Source organism: Lactuca serriola, chromosome 7 (genome assembly GCF_051521515.1).
Source record: "Lactuca serriola cultivar US96UC23 chromosome 7, Lser_US96UC23_V15, whole genome shotgun sequence".
NCBI lineage: Eukaryota > Viridiplantae > Streptophyta > Magnoliopsida > Asterales > Asteraceae > Lactuca > Lactuca serriola.
The window spans coordinates 85325201-85341529 of record NC_136414.1 but is presented as its reverse complement, the minus strand read 5'-3'; the positions used below and the strand labels follow the sequence as shown (position 1 = coordinate 85341529).

Genomic DNA, 16329 nt, shown 5'->3' with positions numbered 1-16329 from the left:
CTCCAGCAATGGAGTAATCACTGTTATCCTCAGACAAATGTGTCGAATTGCGGCCACTACCGCCTTGCAGCTCAGGGAAACATCCATCACATTGGCCTTGCCTGGGTGGTAAAGGATCCCACATTCATAATCCTTCACCACATCCACTAACCTACGCTTCCATGTTCAGATTCGGTTGGTCCATGAGGTACCTCAAACTCTTGTGGTCAGTGTAAATGGTACAAAGGACTCCCTAGAGGTAATGCCTCCAAATCATGAGGGCAAAACCACAGCCCCATCTCTAAATCGTGTGTCGGATAGTTAGCCTCGTGAGGCTTCAGTTGCCTCGATACATAAGCTATCACATGACCCGCTGCATCAAAACTGCTCCCATGCCTGTGATCGAAGAATCACAGTAAATTACAAAGCCATCAACTCCCTCTGGTAAGTTTAGAATCGGTGCTTCGCATAACCCTTGTCTTAGAGTCTTGAAGGCTGCCTGTTACTTACGCCCTCAACAGAAAACCACCGACTTCTTGGTCAGTCGGGTCAAAGGAACCGCAATCTTGGAGAAGTACTCGATAAATCTCCTATAATAAGTCACTAGATCCAGAAAACTTCGAATCTCAGATGGAGACCTCGGAATCTCCCACTACATCACGGCCTATATCTTGGCCGGATCGACTAGAATACCACTACTAGAAAAACAGCCTTTTACGAAGCTCATTGCGCGTCGTAAAAGGCTCAGACGACGCGCAAATGCGCGTCAAGGAAGGCCCTGTCATAAAGGGAGACGGCGCGCTTTTGCGCATCGTCTATAGATGATGCACATTTACGACGCGCAATTACGACGTGCGTTTACGACACGCAATATGTATCAAGGAAGGCCCTGTCATAAAGGAAGACGACACGCATTCGTGTGTCGTAACCTTACGACGCGCGTGTTAATGACACGCAATGCGTATCAAGAAAGCCCCTATCAAGAAAGGCCATGTCATAAATGAAGAAGACACACATTTTTGTGTATCGTAAATTTAAATGTTTAAAAAAAATATTTATAGATTTATTTATTTTTAAATTAAATTTTCATTTAATGTCTCATAATAGAAATAAAATACTATATACAAAAAATACAATCCATTGCATAAAATTTAATGTCATACAATTCTATTTCTTACAATATATAAATTTACATTCAACTAATCTACTATGTGTTTCATACTAACAATTGAAATGAAGAATGCAACACTTGCATTTGCAGCATCTTATCTCTTTCAGCTTGAGCTTTCTTTTCCTCTTCTAAATCCAGAGCTATTCGCTTTCATCAACCCTGTAAGCACAACACAAGAAATAAGGATATGATTTCCTTCAATATGGAGACATCCTTACATGCTCCTTCCTCCAAATCTATACCAACTTTGACATTTCCATTGGCATGATCTGCATATAGAGTAGATGTGATCTCCATAGCATTAAGCCCAACATTCTCAGCTAATGTTTTTGGTATCATTTCAAAGCTCTCTGCAAATTTTCCAATTGCATACTGATCTAATCTGCATCATATCAATCACCAATCATAAAACAAATTTAGTAAAACAAAAACTAATCATTCAGATTACCTACCCTGTCTCCGAGAAAGAAAACTCCTTTAGTTTTCTTGCTAATTCAATTTCAGTGGCTGCAGCTCCAGGCACAATTCTACTGTCCTTGCATAACGCCTAAAAACAATACAAGGAATAAAAATATAATTTATCCAAACAGTAATGCATTTTATCTTGTTACTAACCGCAAAAACAAGAAGCAACAAAATTATTAACTCTGAGTTTAGGTTTTTCCTAAAAAAAATTACTTTTATTTCCCACACTGCCCTATCATTGTTTTTGGTGAAAGAAAAAAGAAGGTCCAAATTACCTTGTAAGTATTTACACCATCATCGATAGCCCTTTGCAGATCATCAAGTATGCTATATGTACTTCCACGCAGCAAAAAAACTCCTTTCATTTCCTAAACTACTGTCTCACTTTGAGTTTTACTGTTCCTCCATAATGAATTGCAGGTTTTATAACGAATGAGTGTTCTTCTCCTCTCCTGTTAACAAAACAATTTACAACTATTTTACTATTTGATGATGATGATGATGATGATGATGATGATGATGATGATAATAATAATAATAATAATAATAATAATAATAATAATAATAACGATAATAATAACAATAATAATAATAATAATAATAATAATAATAATAATAATAATAATAATAATAATAATAATAATAATGTAACAACGCAAATTTTCAAACAAATTTTTCATTTTAAAATAGAGTATTTTCATTCCAAAACAATGCATAAATAATTTAAGTGCCATGTCAAATACAAATTGTCTAAATCCCAAGATCATAAAAACATCCTTCAGTGTGTACAGATCACGCCGGCGCCTTCCCACGGTCCTCGCTAGTACCTGAAACACATACATAATAACTGTAAGCATAAATGCTTAGTGAGTTCCCCAATATACAACTTACGCTCATACGCCTTTCCAGGCCCTGACCTTCCGGTCCATGTGTCTCAGGGGACTTCCGTCCCTGCTGGGTAAACCTTCCGGTCCTACCCACACCGACCTTCCGGTCCATAACATAATCGCCTTCCGGCCCATAACATAATGCCTTCCGGCCCATAATATAATCGCCTTCCGGCCCATAACATACATAGCACATATAACATATAACTTACCACATATAGCACACATATCACATATCATATCTAACCTTCCGGTCACACAGTCAAACCCTTCTGGGTACAGTATAGTGAGAAGACTCACCTCGTGAATACTGAAAGCTAGCAAATCCTGAAATCACTCGTGCTCGATCCGCCAAGCTACAATCTCCCTATCATATATCTCTTATTAACACTTTTATCTTCTAAGTTTAACTGTCCCTAAGAAGTCACCCATAGGTCAACTCTGGGCAACGGTCAACGGTCAACGGTCAACATGACCGGACTCGGCGAGTGCTAGAGCGACTCGGCGAGTCTAGACGTCCTCCAATTCTCTAAGATTCCCCTTCTACTCGTCGAGTATCTTCCTTGACCCGACGAGTTACTCCTGGAAGAATCGCGGGGCCACCCCGACTCAACTCGCCGAGTCTGAAGAACAACTCGACGAGTCCTAGTTAATCTTCAAGCTACTCGCCGAGTCTGTTCATCGAACTCGGCGAGTCCATGCCATGCAACCGCTCAAACTGCTTCCTAAGGTCAGAACTGCTCCGACCATTCATAGGTCTGGCCTTCCTAGACTGATCCATCACGTAAGGTCCTCATTTCGGTGCTCATGATACACCCCATGATTCATAATTTACATTTTGACCTAAGGCATAAGGATTCCAATCCAAAACCTTCATCAATTCCCGAAATGCTCAGGCATGGGACATTCTGGACCTCCAAAGGTCTCAATACAGGGTTCCAATCGTTTGGGGGACTAGGGTAACATTCAATCTAGTCACAAAAGGGTTCCATAAACCCTAAATCCATATACACATCAACATAGCCGAGTATAACTCGAATTCTTACTTGGATGATGTGCTCTCTGTGTCCCCAATCCTCAGAACGTGACTCCCCTTGTTGTTCCCTTAACCAAGCCTTCTCTTCCTTGCACAATAACTCTTCCAAAATCAACAATGGCCTTCAACCTTGCTCCAGATGCACACGATCGATTTAGGGTTTCTCTCAGAAGGCTAAAATGAACAATGACGGCCAATAAGTCCTTCATATACGTCCCAAACCTGAACGGTTAGGGTTTTCGCTAAACAGCGCAGACTCGCCGAGTCCATATCCGGACTCGTCGAGTCCCGTCGCGAACCCGCGACCGGGTCTGCGATCCTACTCGGCGAGTCTAGGCTCCAACTCGCCGAGTCCCCTCTTAAAACACCCCCAAAACATAATTATAACAATACCTGAAATTCCGGGCTGTTACAAATAATAGTAATAATAATAATAATAATAATAATAATAATAATAATAATAATAATAATAATAATAATAATAATAATAATGAGAGAAGAAAGAGAGAAATGGAGGGGAAGAGTAGCTGCAACCCATAAACTTTACCTTCACTATGTCTTCGGTTGTGTTGTTGAAGTAGGCCCAGTAAAGTACGTTGTCAATCCAACTTCCTTCCACACAATCTTCTTTTCTCAATCCCAATTCCGGGAAGTTCTCCCCAAATCACTCCAAACCCTAACCCCTAATTCACTAATTCAACAGTGGGATTAATTTTGTATTTACGGGAAGCTAGAGAGGAAGAAGATGAATACAAAATTAAATACGCCAGAGTAGTCAACCATGTTATGTAATTGCTTCACCATTGGGCCCCATCGTGAGTTGCAGCAGGGCGTTGTCAACGTGAAGAGTTGCAGACCCCCAATCGTCGGTTCAATGAAAGATTTTGTGAGGGACAAGAAGTGGTGATAGAAACTAGGGTTTTTGTGGGAGACGGAAAAGCAAAATAAGAAGCGATCCTGATTCTTTGGTCGCCGATTTTATTATATGGAGCAAGAAGAAGATAGCAGCGGGGGAGAAGAAGATAGCGGCGGGGGAAGGTTAAAAATATGGAGCAAGGAAGAAGGAACGTGAATGGCCAGTGGTTGTGTCTAGGGTTAGAGAGAGAGAGAGAGGGGGGAGGGAGAGAATGGCTCTGTGCGAGAGATATGGCGACCCATAGGATCAGAGTGAGAAGGAGGGTATTCAAAATTTTAGAATTTTAGATCCCTCTTTAAAAACGCGCGTTTAGTTAAAAAAATATAAAGCGACATTTGTAGACGAAACGCACTTAAAATAAGCATCCTCCGTGCTTTTAATTTTGTTTTGTTTGACACTAATCGTAGGGCATGCACAAATGCGTGTCGTCTATCCTTCAAATTTTGGAAAACTGACATCGATTTTTAGGGCACGCACAAATGCGTATCCTCTATTAGCGCGTGTCATTGATTGCGCGTCGTTAAAGGTTGTTTTTCTTATAGTGTACCCTTATGGTTGACGAGATGCCCAAGGAACTGCACCTCGCGCAAGCAGAACTCACACTTGGAGAATTTCACAAAAAGTATATCTCTCCTCAGTGTCTCCAGCACCTCCCTCAGGTGCTCCTCATGCTGCTCCTGAGTCTTGGAGTAAACGAGGGTCGGTCCAAATAAATTTGAGGCCCGGGGAAAAAAACGATTAAGGGGGGCCACCATATATATAAAAAAATCTCATTATTAAAGTTAGACACAAATACACTGATACATCAAGTCCCACACTCCCACTTATTCTATACATCACTAATTAAGCGATGTATATTTCCACAAGGTCAAATCTCTGTTGACTGATCTACTACCCATGAACACGATCCCTTATTATCATTAAAATTGAATATCTTAAAGTAGCTTTGCAAGAGCAGTAATTATTTTTCCAAAATGTTAGTCCTACACATTAGAATACAAACACATTAAACAAAGTCACAAAACTAATAAAACAACATTATAATGCAATTTCTAATTAATAATTAACAATATTAAATTGTTAACACCATGGAAAACAATAACAAACATTAATAAAATATTCAATTGTAAATATGACACTACAAGAAAAATGACTTATAGTGACACCAAAAATGTGTGACCATATGCATATAGTGACATTTTATTTTTTCACTGAAAGTGTGACAGAAGGTAACGCTATCGTATAGGTCTTATGGTCGCTTTAAAATGTAGTGTCTGTATGAGATGAAAACATGTGGCCGTATTATTAAAGTGTGGCAAATGTGTATGAAATTTTTTTCCTTAAAATATCCAATATTGTAGTGTTAAACCATCAATAGACACATTTATTTAGTAACTGTGGTGACTGTATACCACCAACTTGCGACATTCATGATGTTTTAGTGTAGTTGTTTTCTTTTATATTGTCACACAGTTTAAATTTTATTAAGACTATTGTGTATCTTTTGTAAACATGTAATTACGGTGAGCATGACCATGTTTGCTAAATGGCCACATATAATTAATTCCATAAGTGGCAAATTGGTAAGTCACAAAAAGCAATCAATTTTTGTGACTATAGTCTATCGTACAGAGACACACAATTAAATGAAAAATACAATCATAAGTATTATAAAGACACACATTTTGTTAAAATTAAGGACTATTCGGTATCGTAATAAGACTATTGGGTATATTTTAGATACATATAATTACGGTGAACATGACCATGTTAGGTAAATGGACACATATAATTAATTTTATAAGTGACAGTTTGCTAGTATTTAGTCACAACAACAATCCATTATGGTATCTATTGTTAACCATATAGCCACACATTAAAAAATGATGTACAGTAACCATTGTATAATTTTAGAGACATTGAAAACCAATAAAACATGGCCAAATTCATATTAAAGCCACTTTAATTTAATATTTATTGTTACTTTTTCTACAATTTTAGACACATCAAAATAATTTAAATTCATGTAACCAAACCCAACAATATGAAACGAAAGCAAAATTCATAATTTGATATTAGTAACAATTGAAATCAAATCCATACATTAAATTCCTAATTAAAATACCAAAAAAAATTGTTCTAATTTGAAGAATTTAAATAATGGTAAAAAAAATCAAAAACATCATAAACCAAAACCTAAACATAACTATGCATTCTTCTTATTTGTATTGCTCCTTGTCTTCTTGAGAAGGGCATCAGATGAGATGTAACTTGGTTTCCTTTTCTTTGAGTTTCGATGTTGATGTTCTTGATGTGATATAATTTCTGGTACATATAACAACAACATTGAAACAAAAAAATTTAGTTCATCAAAACCTTAGTATACTACTTTATGAAGAAAATAAAGTGTAATGCATAAAGTAGTGAACATAATTAAACAAACCTTTGACTCGGGTTGCACAAGGTATTTTGGCCATGGAACAAAACTTTTATATGCATCCTCAACTAATGTGAATTCTCCATTTTTATGGGGTAGAAATGCTTTTTTTATTACCACTTCATCAATGGAAACTTTATAGCAATCATCTGTAGAGGAATTTCATGAATGAATTGTCTTGCTGATGATAAGTGAATGGTACCACGAGCAACGATGTTCCTTTTTATACGGATATGATAGAGTACACTTGTTTGGCTACAATGATAAGTAATATTAGAATTAGAAACAAAAAACATAAATGTATATTCAACATGTAAAAAACACTTACCTGGTGAAGGGGTTTATTTGGTGAAACTGTTGGTATGTCAGGATTGATAGTGGCAGTCTTAAAGTCAACATCTTTTCTGGTGAGTTTTGTATTTGCCTAATATAAATGTTTAAGACATATACGTAAAATTATATTTTAATATAAAAGATAAATTAAAAGTGTTGAAAACTGTAAAGTAAGTATATACTACTATTGCAGATTTCATGGAAATCAATTGTGTATCGGGAGTTGCAGTTACAGAGTTGGTTTGAGCTTGTTTCTTGGTGGGTTTTGCAATAACCTAAATAAGTTAAAGTCCCAAGTGAAAAAACAGAAATTAGTACCAAAAAAAGTATATCAATGATTATCTTATAAAATGATAACATACTAGTGTTACAGGTTCTGATGGTTGCTTGGTTTTGAGACTAAGCGGAGTTGTTTCACTACTTTCAACAATCTTGTCACTTGAAATACCCTAGAAAATATAAAGAAACATGGAAAATGTCTAAAAAAATGCAATTTACAACTAACATTGAAAATACATTTTGTTAGTAAGATTACTTACAACAGTATGAGACAGATTTTGAAAGTCGGCTCCTTTTGCATTAAGATGAGCCAAAACTAGCTTTAGTGTTTGATCTTGTTCATTAACCTTTGTAGACAAATCCTTGATTTCAGCATCGTTTTTTTCAAGCTCAAGTTTTACATTATGCAGTGCAACTTTAAGATCTTTAATTTCTTCTTTAGATGATCCTTTGCTACGAGGAACATTGAAATATCTATTGTAACTGACTCCTGTACCGACACCTTTTAAAAATCCTCCCTTTTCCTAACCAAAAACTAAGGTCATGGCATCCGTTCCCGGTTCAAGATTAACTTGTCCTTCTTTTATCTGCTTTTCTTGTTCCATCTAGCACACAAAATATTAATAATTATTGTCCTAATAAAACTGATTAAAATCTTTATAGTAATAGTAATAAAAAAGTTTATTGAAGTTACTAGCTTATCCGCCATGAGTTTAACATCTTCATCCTTAAATACTCCTTTACTTTCACCTCCTTTACACCACATAATTGACCTTGGGAGCATTTCTTCCTTTGAAATCATTTTCTCTTCAATCTTGATAAAAAAAACTTAAATTGTAAATAATATAAAGTAAAATTCTGTTAAGTAGAACACTATGAAGGTAATATAATGGATCATATAGCTAAAATCAAAGCTTACCAACTTCCGCCTAAGAGTAGTGTACCCCCCTCGTCCCATCTAATGATCATACTTTGACATCTTTTGTGCTTTGACTATCTTTTGTGACACAACCTGTCAAAAAAGATTTGTCAAGCACTTTTTGGTAATTTTATGATAAAAAAATGAAGAAGTTATGGGAAAAAAGTTGTAACATTAAACTCTTCAGATTGCGTATATGTCATGAATTTGTTCCAATCATCTTTTTCAGTAATTATTGCACGATATCGAACAAGGATTTCTCTAAGCTTTTTGGAATTCCCTAGATGTGGCTTGACGTAAGCTGCATACAATTTCCTTCTAAAGTTTTGTAGAAGGATACGAAGCCTATTCATCACAAATTCTTTTCCAATTTCATTAACTTCAAAATAGCGCTAAAATGAAAAAATAATGAATTTGTTAGTATTTAATACATGATTTGTAAATAAAATATGAGATGCAGTTAAAAAAAGTAAAAAAAAAAAAATATTTAGTGTAATCTCTTCCCAAAGTTTGTCCTTCACTTCCGATTTTACTTTCTTCCAGCAAAGAGCACTTAATCCCACCTTCTCGTGGACAAGATCTCCCAAATAACTAACAAACACTGCATTATTCTTCCCTATAAAGTTACCGAATTCATCAAACTTGACACGTTTTTTCTACAACCAAAATTGACATACTCGATCTTCATCTTTGTCAATCGAGTCAAGCCCCTCTTCCTAGGTGACCTTCTAGGAACTTTGCTTTGCTTTTCTTCTTTCGAATCTGAATGGCTATTGTAGTCAATGTCATTATTTTCATCATCTTCTATGTCCGATTCATAAAATTAGATTCCATCATCTTTCTCATATTCCATATCATAGTCAGGCATATCCTCATGTTGTTCCTTTTTCACCTCCATGATTCTCATGTTGACATGAAACATATGAATGAAGTTTGATTATTTATATGTTTAATAAAAAAGGATGACTAACTTATATTACATGCAAAATTTCACATACACATTTCATCGAACATTTGGTGTGAAACAAGCACAGTAATATGAAGAATCAAAAAATTTATGTTTTATGTATAATCCCTAATCAATACAATCAATAACATTGACACCATATACAAAGAATATACTTACAGTAGAAATGTGTGATGAATGTTGTCGAATGATGAACTGAAATATAATCCAACTGGGATCGATACAACCTAGAGAAAAACCATACAATGGTTGAAAAAATCAAAGTCTTTTAAATAATACATTGTTAGTAAGTCCTAATTTGAGGGTGGTTACCAAATTTACCAGATTTTCCTTCATCTGATGGATTGATCTTCATAGTTTTGGCAGTGAGATAGATGAATACTTCCCGCGATGATTTGGAGCCCAAAATAAAATGGAAAAAATGTTTGCCTCCCTTTATATTTGCTTAATTTTGATTGACGAATTGAATTCAAATTATTTCCAAATTTTGATATGATAGTGAACTCACACGATGAAAAGCATAAATCGTGGTTTGGAAACATTTTTTGGCTTTTGAAACATTATTACGAGTTATTAGATATTAATAGAAATGTTACAACTTTGGTCCTTGTAAATTAAGAATTTTACGTTAGGATACAACTATATCACTATTGGAAATAAAAAGTATTTAACATTTAATTATGTATATACAATGGGATAATAGTATAATAAAACGAAAATAAGAACAAGGTCTAGTTAGCTTACTAATTTTTCCGTGTGAACAATTTGTTCAGATTTTTTATTTTATTTTATATTAAGTAAAAAAAAATCCATACACCTAATATAAACCCATGTCGGTCCTAAACCCGTACCCATATTAGAAACCCATTTTGGTCCCAAAACATTACCAATACCCATAAATGATCTAATGATGGTCAACCCATACTAACACCCGACTACCTGCAAACCATACACATATTATAAACCCATTTTGGTCCCAAACCATTACCAACACCCCTACATGACCTAATGATGGTCAAACCGTACCAACACCCGACCACCTGCAACCCATACCCATATTATAAACCCATTTTGGTCCTAAACCATTACCAACACCCCTACATGACCTAATGATGGTCAACCCGTACCAACACCCGACCACCTGCAACCCATACCCATATTATAAACCCATTTTGGTCCCAAACCATTACCAACACCCCTATATGACCTAATAATGGTCAACCATTACCAACACTCGACCACCTGCAACTCATAGCCATATTATAAACCCATTTTGGTCCTAAACCATTACCAACACCCCTACATGACCTAAGGATGGTCAACCCGTACCAACATCCGACCACCTGCAACCCATACCCATATTATAAACCCATTTTGGTCCCAAACCATTACCAACACCCCTACATGACCTAATAATGGTCAACCATTACCAACACCCGACCACCTGCAACCCATACCCATATTATAAGCCCATTTTGGTCCCGAACCATTACCAACACCCCTACATGACCTAAGGATGGTCAACCCATACCAACACCCGACCACCTACAACCCATACCCATATTATAAACCTATTTTGGTCCCAAACCATTACCAACACCCCTACATGACCTAATAATCGTCAACCATTACCAACACCCCAACATGACCTAATAATTGTAAACCATTACCAACACCCAACCACCTTCAACCCATACCCATATTATAAACCCATTTTGGTCCCAAACCATTACCAACACCCCTACATGACCTAAGGATGGTCAACCCGTACCAACACCCGACCACCTGCAACCCATACCCATATCATAAACCTATTTTGGTCCCAAACCATTACCAACACCCCTACATGACCTAATAATGGTCAACCATTAGCAACACCTGACCACCTGCAACCCATACCCATATTATAAACCCATTTTGGCCCCAAAATAATACCAACACCCCTACATTACCTAATGATGGTCATCCCGTACCAACACCCGACCACCTGCAACCCATACCTATATTATAAACCCATTTTGGTCCCAAACCATTACCAACACCCTAAATTGCCTATGGATGGTCAACCCGTACCAACACCCGACTACCTGCAACCCATATCCATATTAATTAAAAAAATGATTTTATGTATTTATAATAAATTTATATATAAATTTATATTTTATATGGTAATAATAAAAACAAAGCAAGTATATATATATATATATATATATATATATATATATATATATATATATATATATATATATTAATGTAAAGAATATATGAATGTATAACACAATATCGATAATCATTATCATAACCCTCGTTCAAATTGCACCTCCCCTGTAGCCTACTATTAATCGGAAGTGATGGCCTACATCGATGTCCCTTTATCTCCGAATGATGATCCATTTAAAGCCTCCCCTTATATCAAAATCGTCATTCTTACATCTTCATTACCAACATACGATAGCTTCAATTATTTGCTCCTCATCTTTGAAAACAACTCTGACGATCAATGGAAACAAAGATGAATGCTTATCCATGGGAAAATCCAAGGTTCCAACTCTGGAGTGTAAGTAGTTAACCACCGAAAAACACACCAATAGTAGAGTACGGGAAAGCAAACGATAAGAGATTTACCATTAGAGTTGTATATGGCGGGTTTTTTACAGAATATCCAGGTAAGTCGTATCAAAAGACAAAAGTTAACTTTATTTCATGTGTCAAAATCGATTTGCTCAACATGAAGATGCTTGGTCGTTTTTCGAAAAGCTTGGGGTATACAACTATGGGTAACTGGTATCATATGCCAACCGAAGAAAACTGTGGGTTGTCAATGATTCCAATTCTGAATGATGATTGTTGGGGAACTTTCAAGATGATCGTTAGGGAACACCAATTCTGAGAGATTGAACATATGTATGTTGAACATAGGCATGTATTTGTTCCAATCAATTTCCCCCACTTTTTGATGAACTCACCATCCAAAAGAGTTGAGAAGCTTATTCATTTTTTTGTAACAGAACACCCAATGGCAACAGTTGATGATGGAATACCATACATCAGGCATATGCTAAACATGACCATTCCAAGAGAAAAAATCGAGGATGCAATGGACATGGCGAAGGAGAATGTGATAGCGTGGAAAAAACATAGTGTAGGTGACCTATGTTATACTCCATTTTGTGTTTAATACAGAGTATATATGAAACTATTTTTTGTAAGCAATATGATGTTGTTTTGATTATAAATGGCTTAGGGGAAAAATGGGAAGTAATTATAATTATAATTTTATATTGTTATTTATATTGTGTTTCATACTTATAACTGAGTAAGTATTGTCCCTGTTTTGCAGCATTGTTTTGTAAAAAAAGGAATGTGCTTGTCAACTTATTTCCACTTTAGAGGTAAGTTATTGGTTAGATTAGTTAGTTTGTCACATGTTTGTTATCAACATATGGAGATTATGCTAAAGCAGGGGTATATTCGTCAATTATTTGTTATTATCATAAAACAAAGAAAATGTTATAATTTCCCATTGAAACTGTGTTTGAGATATATGGGTATAATGGTCATTCAGTATATATAATGAAAAGAAAAGGGAAACATCATTTAAGGATATGCATCATCCTAGTATTGATAGAAAAAAAAATAAGTTAATCTTGGATACATATATGATGTGCATAACTACAATTAAACAATAAGAGTGTGAGAAGAATCAGGGGTATTTTTGTCATTTGTTTTTGTTTCCAATTGTGAAGGCTAATTAAAAACAATGTGCAACCACAATTACGTATATTGTATCAAATGAGGAAAGTGTGATTGATGGTAAATGTGTTTGTCTTAGATCAGTTCTAGAGGAAGTAGGGGTATTTTCGTCAAATGTTTCTCTTTTAGTTTATTGTTATGTTTTTTTTCGTAAACAAATAACTTACAAACAACCAATCACCCCAGTTGGTAGGTGTAAATGTAGGTAAAGGTATATGTTGGAATGTCATGGGTTCGAACCCCGTTAGGAACAATTTTTTTCTCCTTTTTTGGTTTTTCTCGATATATCCTTGATCATCCACACCTATTGCATAGATATGAATTTTTAGACAATATGCATTCCCATCGAATCATTCTCTGCTTACTACAAATGCATTGCAACTACATTTATACTTCAACCAGGAATTGATAATTTAACATGAAATTCATACAGGTACACATACTACATTAGTTTTAAAGGTACATAAAAAACAATTACCTTCGTAATATTAATCTTTGATATTTTGTTTGGTGATGTATCATTATATATTCTTGAATTAACAAGTATTTGGTTTCCAGTTATTGGATTTAATTGTAATGTGATCTTTTTCGTTTATGTACACCTACTGTTTGTTAAAAAGCTTCAATGAACAGGAAACATATATTGCTTGTTGATGCTGTTATAAACTGAATATGGATAAGTCTTGGATGGGAGCCTACAGAACATCACAAACGTATGTAATGGGTGTTCCAGAATTTTTGAAATATGCAGTACACAATTACAAGATTTCTAAAAATATGGATCTTGTAGATACCAAAAAAAAAGATAAGAATTCCATGTCCATGTGTCAAATGTGTAAACCACATATTGTGACATCCCCAGAATCTCGGCCAGAAAATATCGATTTCATTTATGCTTTTAAAATAATTTAAGAGTAAATCCATTGATTTGAAAGAGTTGCGGAATTTGTCCCCAAAACAATAAATGATAAAACAGGGTTTATCAAAGCATTTCTTAAAGAAATGTATTTTCATTATATATCAAAACTCGGGATGTCATGTTCCGATACAGACACAAAAGCATAAACAGTAAAGCATAGACCTTACAACAGTTATAAAGAATAACAGGTCTATAAACAAAATATATTCACAAGTTCTGCAACTTATGCTCTCGCGCCACCACTTGTAATACAAAGAAACTAAGTGGGTTAGGCTTGGGAGCCTGGTGAGCATATAGGGTTTTCAACCCACAATAAATAATTATATTCAATTCACCAAACAACAATAACCCGATTACCCATTCCCGTTATCCTTACTTTACGTCCCTATGACAACCACTATTACCAGGGACCTAATCTAGGATTTTCATCAGGACAGACATTACAACAAAGGGGTTTCCTCAAAAATAGATACCCTAAAGGCAACCATGAGGGGGATAGAATACAGAAAATGAACACCCAAGTTCATTACACCTACAGGTTATGAGCCTGCCAGTGTTCCACTGAACTGTCTAAAAAAGTCTGTGGTCGTCATCCATAATCTGCTGAATGACTAGATCACAGTCACATCAAGGCCTCTCATTAGTTTATCACACATCAACTATCTACCCAAGTTCTACCCAACATTTTGTAGATAACAATATACATATGCATTCATATGCCACTTAAAACTGATAAGATATTCATTCGATATTCATTCCAAATAAACAGATAACGTATAATCACATAGCACATATTTCATAGAGAATATTTCTTATATGTGTGTTAGCAGAAAGCAGCTACACACTAACTTATATTGTATATCTAATACATTCCATACTTGTATTTTAATCGGGTATATGAAAGGGACTATGCACTCACTTGATCAGAAGATGATCGGACAGCACTACGACTTGTAGAAGTAGTATGCTTCGGTAGATCTGGAAGATCTTCACAAAAATCAACTTCTCACGGGCAGAGCTTCGACTCGGGAAACTTCACTTTTTGGGATCTTCGGGACTTCAGGAATCGCTTCGGGTTGCGGGATGATACCGGGGATTCGGAGGTATAATTTGCACGTAGATCGATGAAATAAGGGTGATAGAGAAGAGATTTGGCAACCACAAACGACTGCCCTTTGATATCTATTTATAGGGTGAAGTCTCTCGCGAACGCAATGTGTTCCCCAAACGAACGCAGTGCGTTGCCTTTGAACACGGTGCGTAGGAGCAGGGATCCGATCCTATCCCTTATCCGCTGAGTCAGCATTGACATGGCCACTCCGGAGCCAAGTATCGAACGCAGTGCGTTCCCCAAAGGAACGCAGGGGGTTCCCACTTTGAGATGCATGCCTCGAACTTCAGAAATTTATAACTTTCGCATACGATCTCCATTTTTGACGTTCTTTATATCCACATGTAGGTGATATTATGCTCTACAACTTTCATTTAGACTCCGTCAGCTAATTTTGACTTTTATTTTTATTGTTTTTTTGGTGGGCTAGGACAGGAAAACTCCGTTAGAAATTCATATCTTCTTCATTGGACATCCGTTTTCATCTGTCTTTTTACCATTAGACTACTATCGACGGGATCTTCGATTCTCGTTCAGATTGTTTTGGCTAGAAATCCTTCGATCTCAAATCCGAACTTCGGGCTGCATACCGCTAAGTCGAAAGTTATAAAAATCATAACTTCCTCATACGAAGTCAGATTTAGACGTTCTTTTTATGCACGCTCTCGGTTTAACGTATTCTACAACTTTCGTTTAGATCACTAAGGCTAAATATCGCTCTATCTTAAATTCATATTTTACGTCATTCAGCGTCGTGCCGGTTCTATCACGAAACTTCGACAGGTCATAACTTCTTCGTTATAACTCGGATTTCAGCATTCTTTATATATTCGAAAACCTTGTCACGACCACTATGTCTTCATTTATCGATATCGGTCTTATCTAACATTTCATTTTCACGCTTATTTTTATTCTTAATTCAATTAAGCCACACAATTAGGCATAAAACACATAATACTCAAATAATACATTCTTATTATTTCAAAATGGTTTACAAGGGTTAACCTAGACTATTACATTGCTATTAATGACAAGCCCAGAAACACGGGTGTTACACATATCTCATTCGGTGGATGTGGTAGATGATCACCTATTCAGGAATGGAATTGATCAAACATACACGAATTGGAATAAGCATGGAGAAATAGAGGAATCAC

General features: G+C 35.9%; 1 pseudogene across 1 annotated transcript; it reads right to left on the bottom strand.

Moving 5' to 3' along the window:
- Positions 1 to 1303: 1303 nt before the first annotated feature.
- Positions 1304 to 1980, bottom strand: LOC145064179 (T-complex protein 1 subunit theta pseudogene; annotated as a pseudogene). The gene is made up of 3 exons (XR_013688051.1): positions 1891 to 1980; positions 1603 to 1697; positions 1304 to 1532 (listed from the first exon to the last, which is right to left on the bottom strand). The product of XR_013688051.1 is annotated as a T-complex protein 1 subunit theta pseudogene (transcript).
- Between the last annotated feature and the right edge of the window lie 14349 nt (positions 1981 to 16329).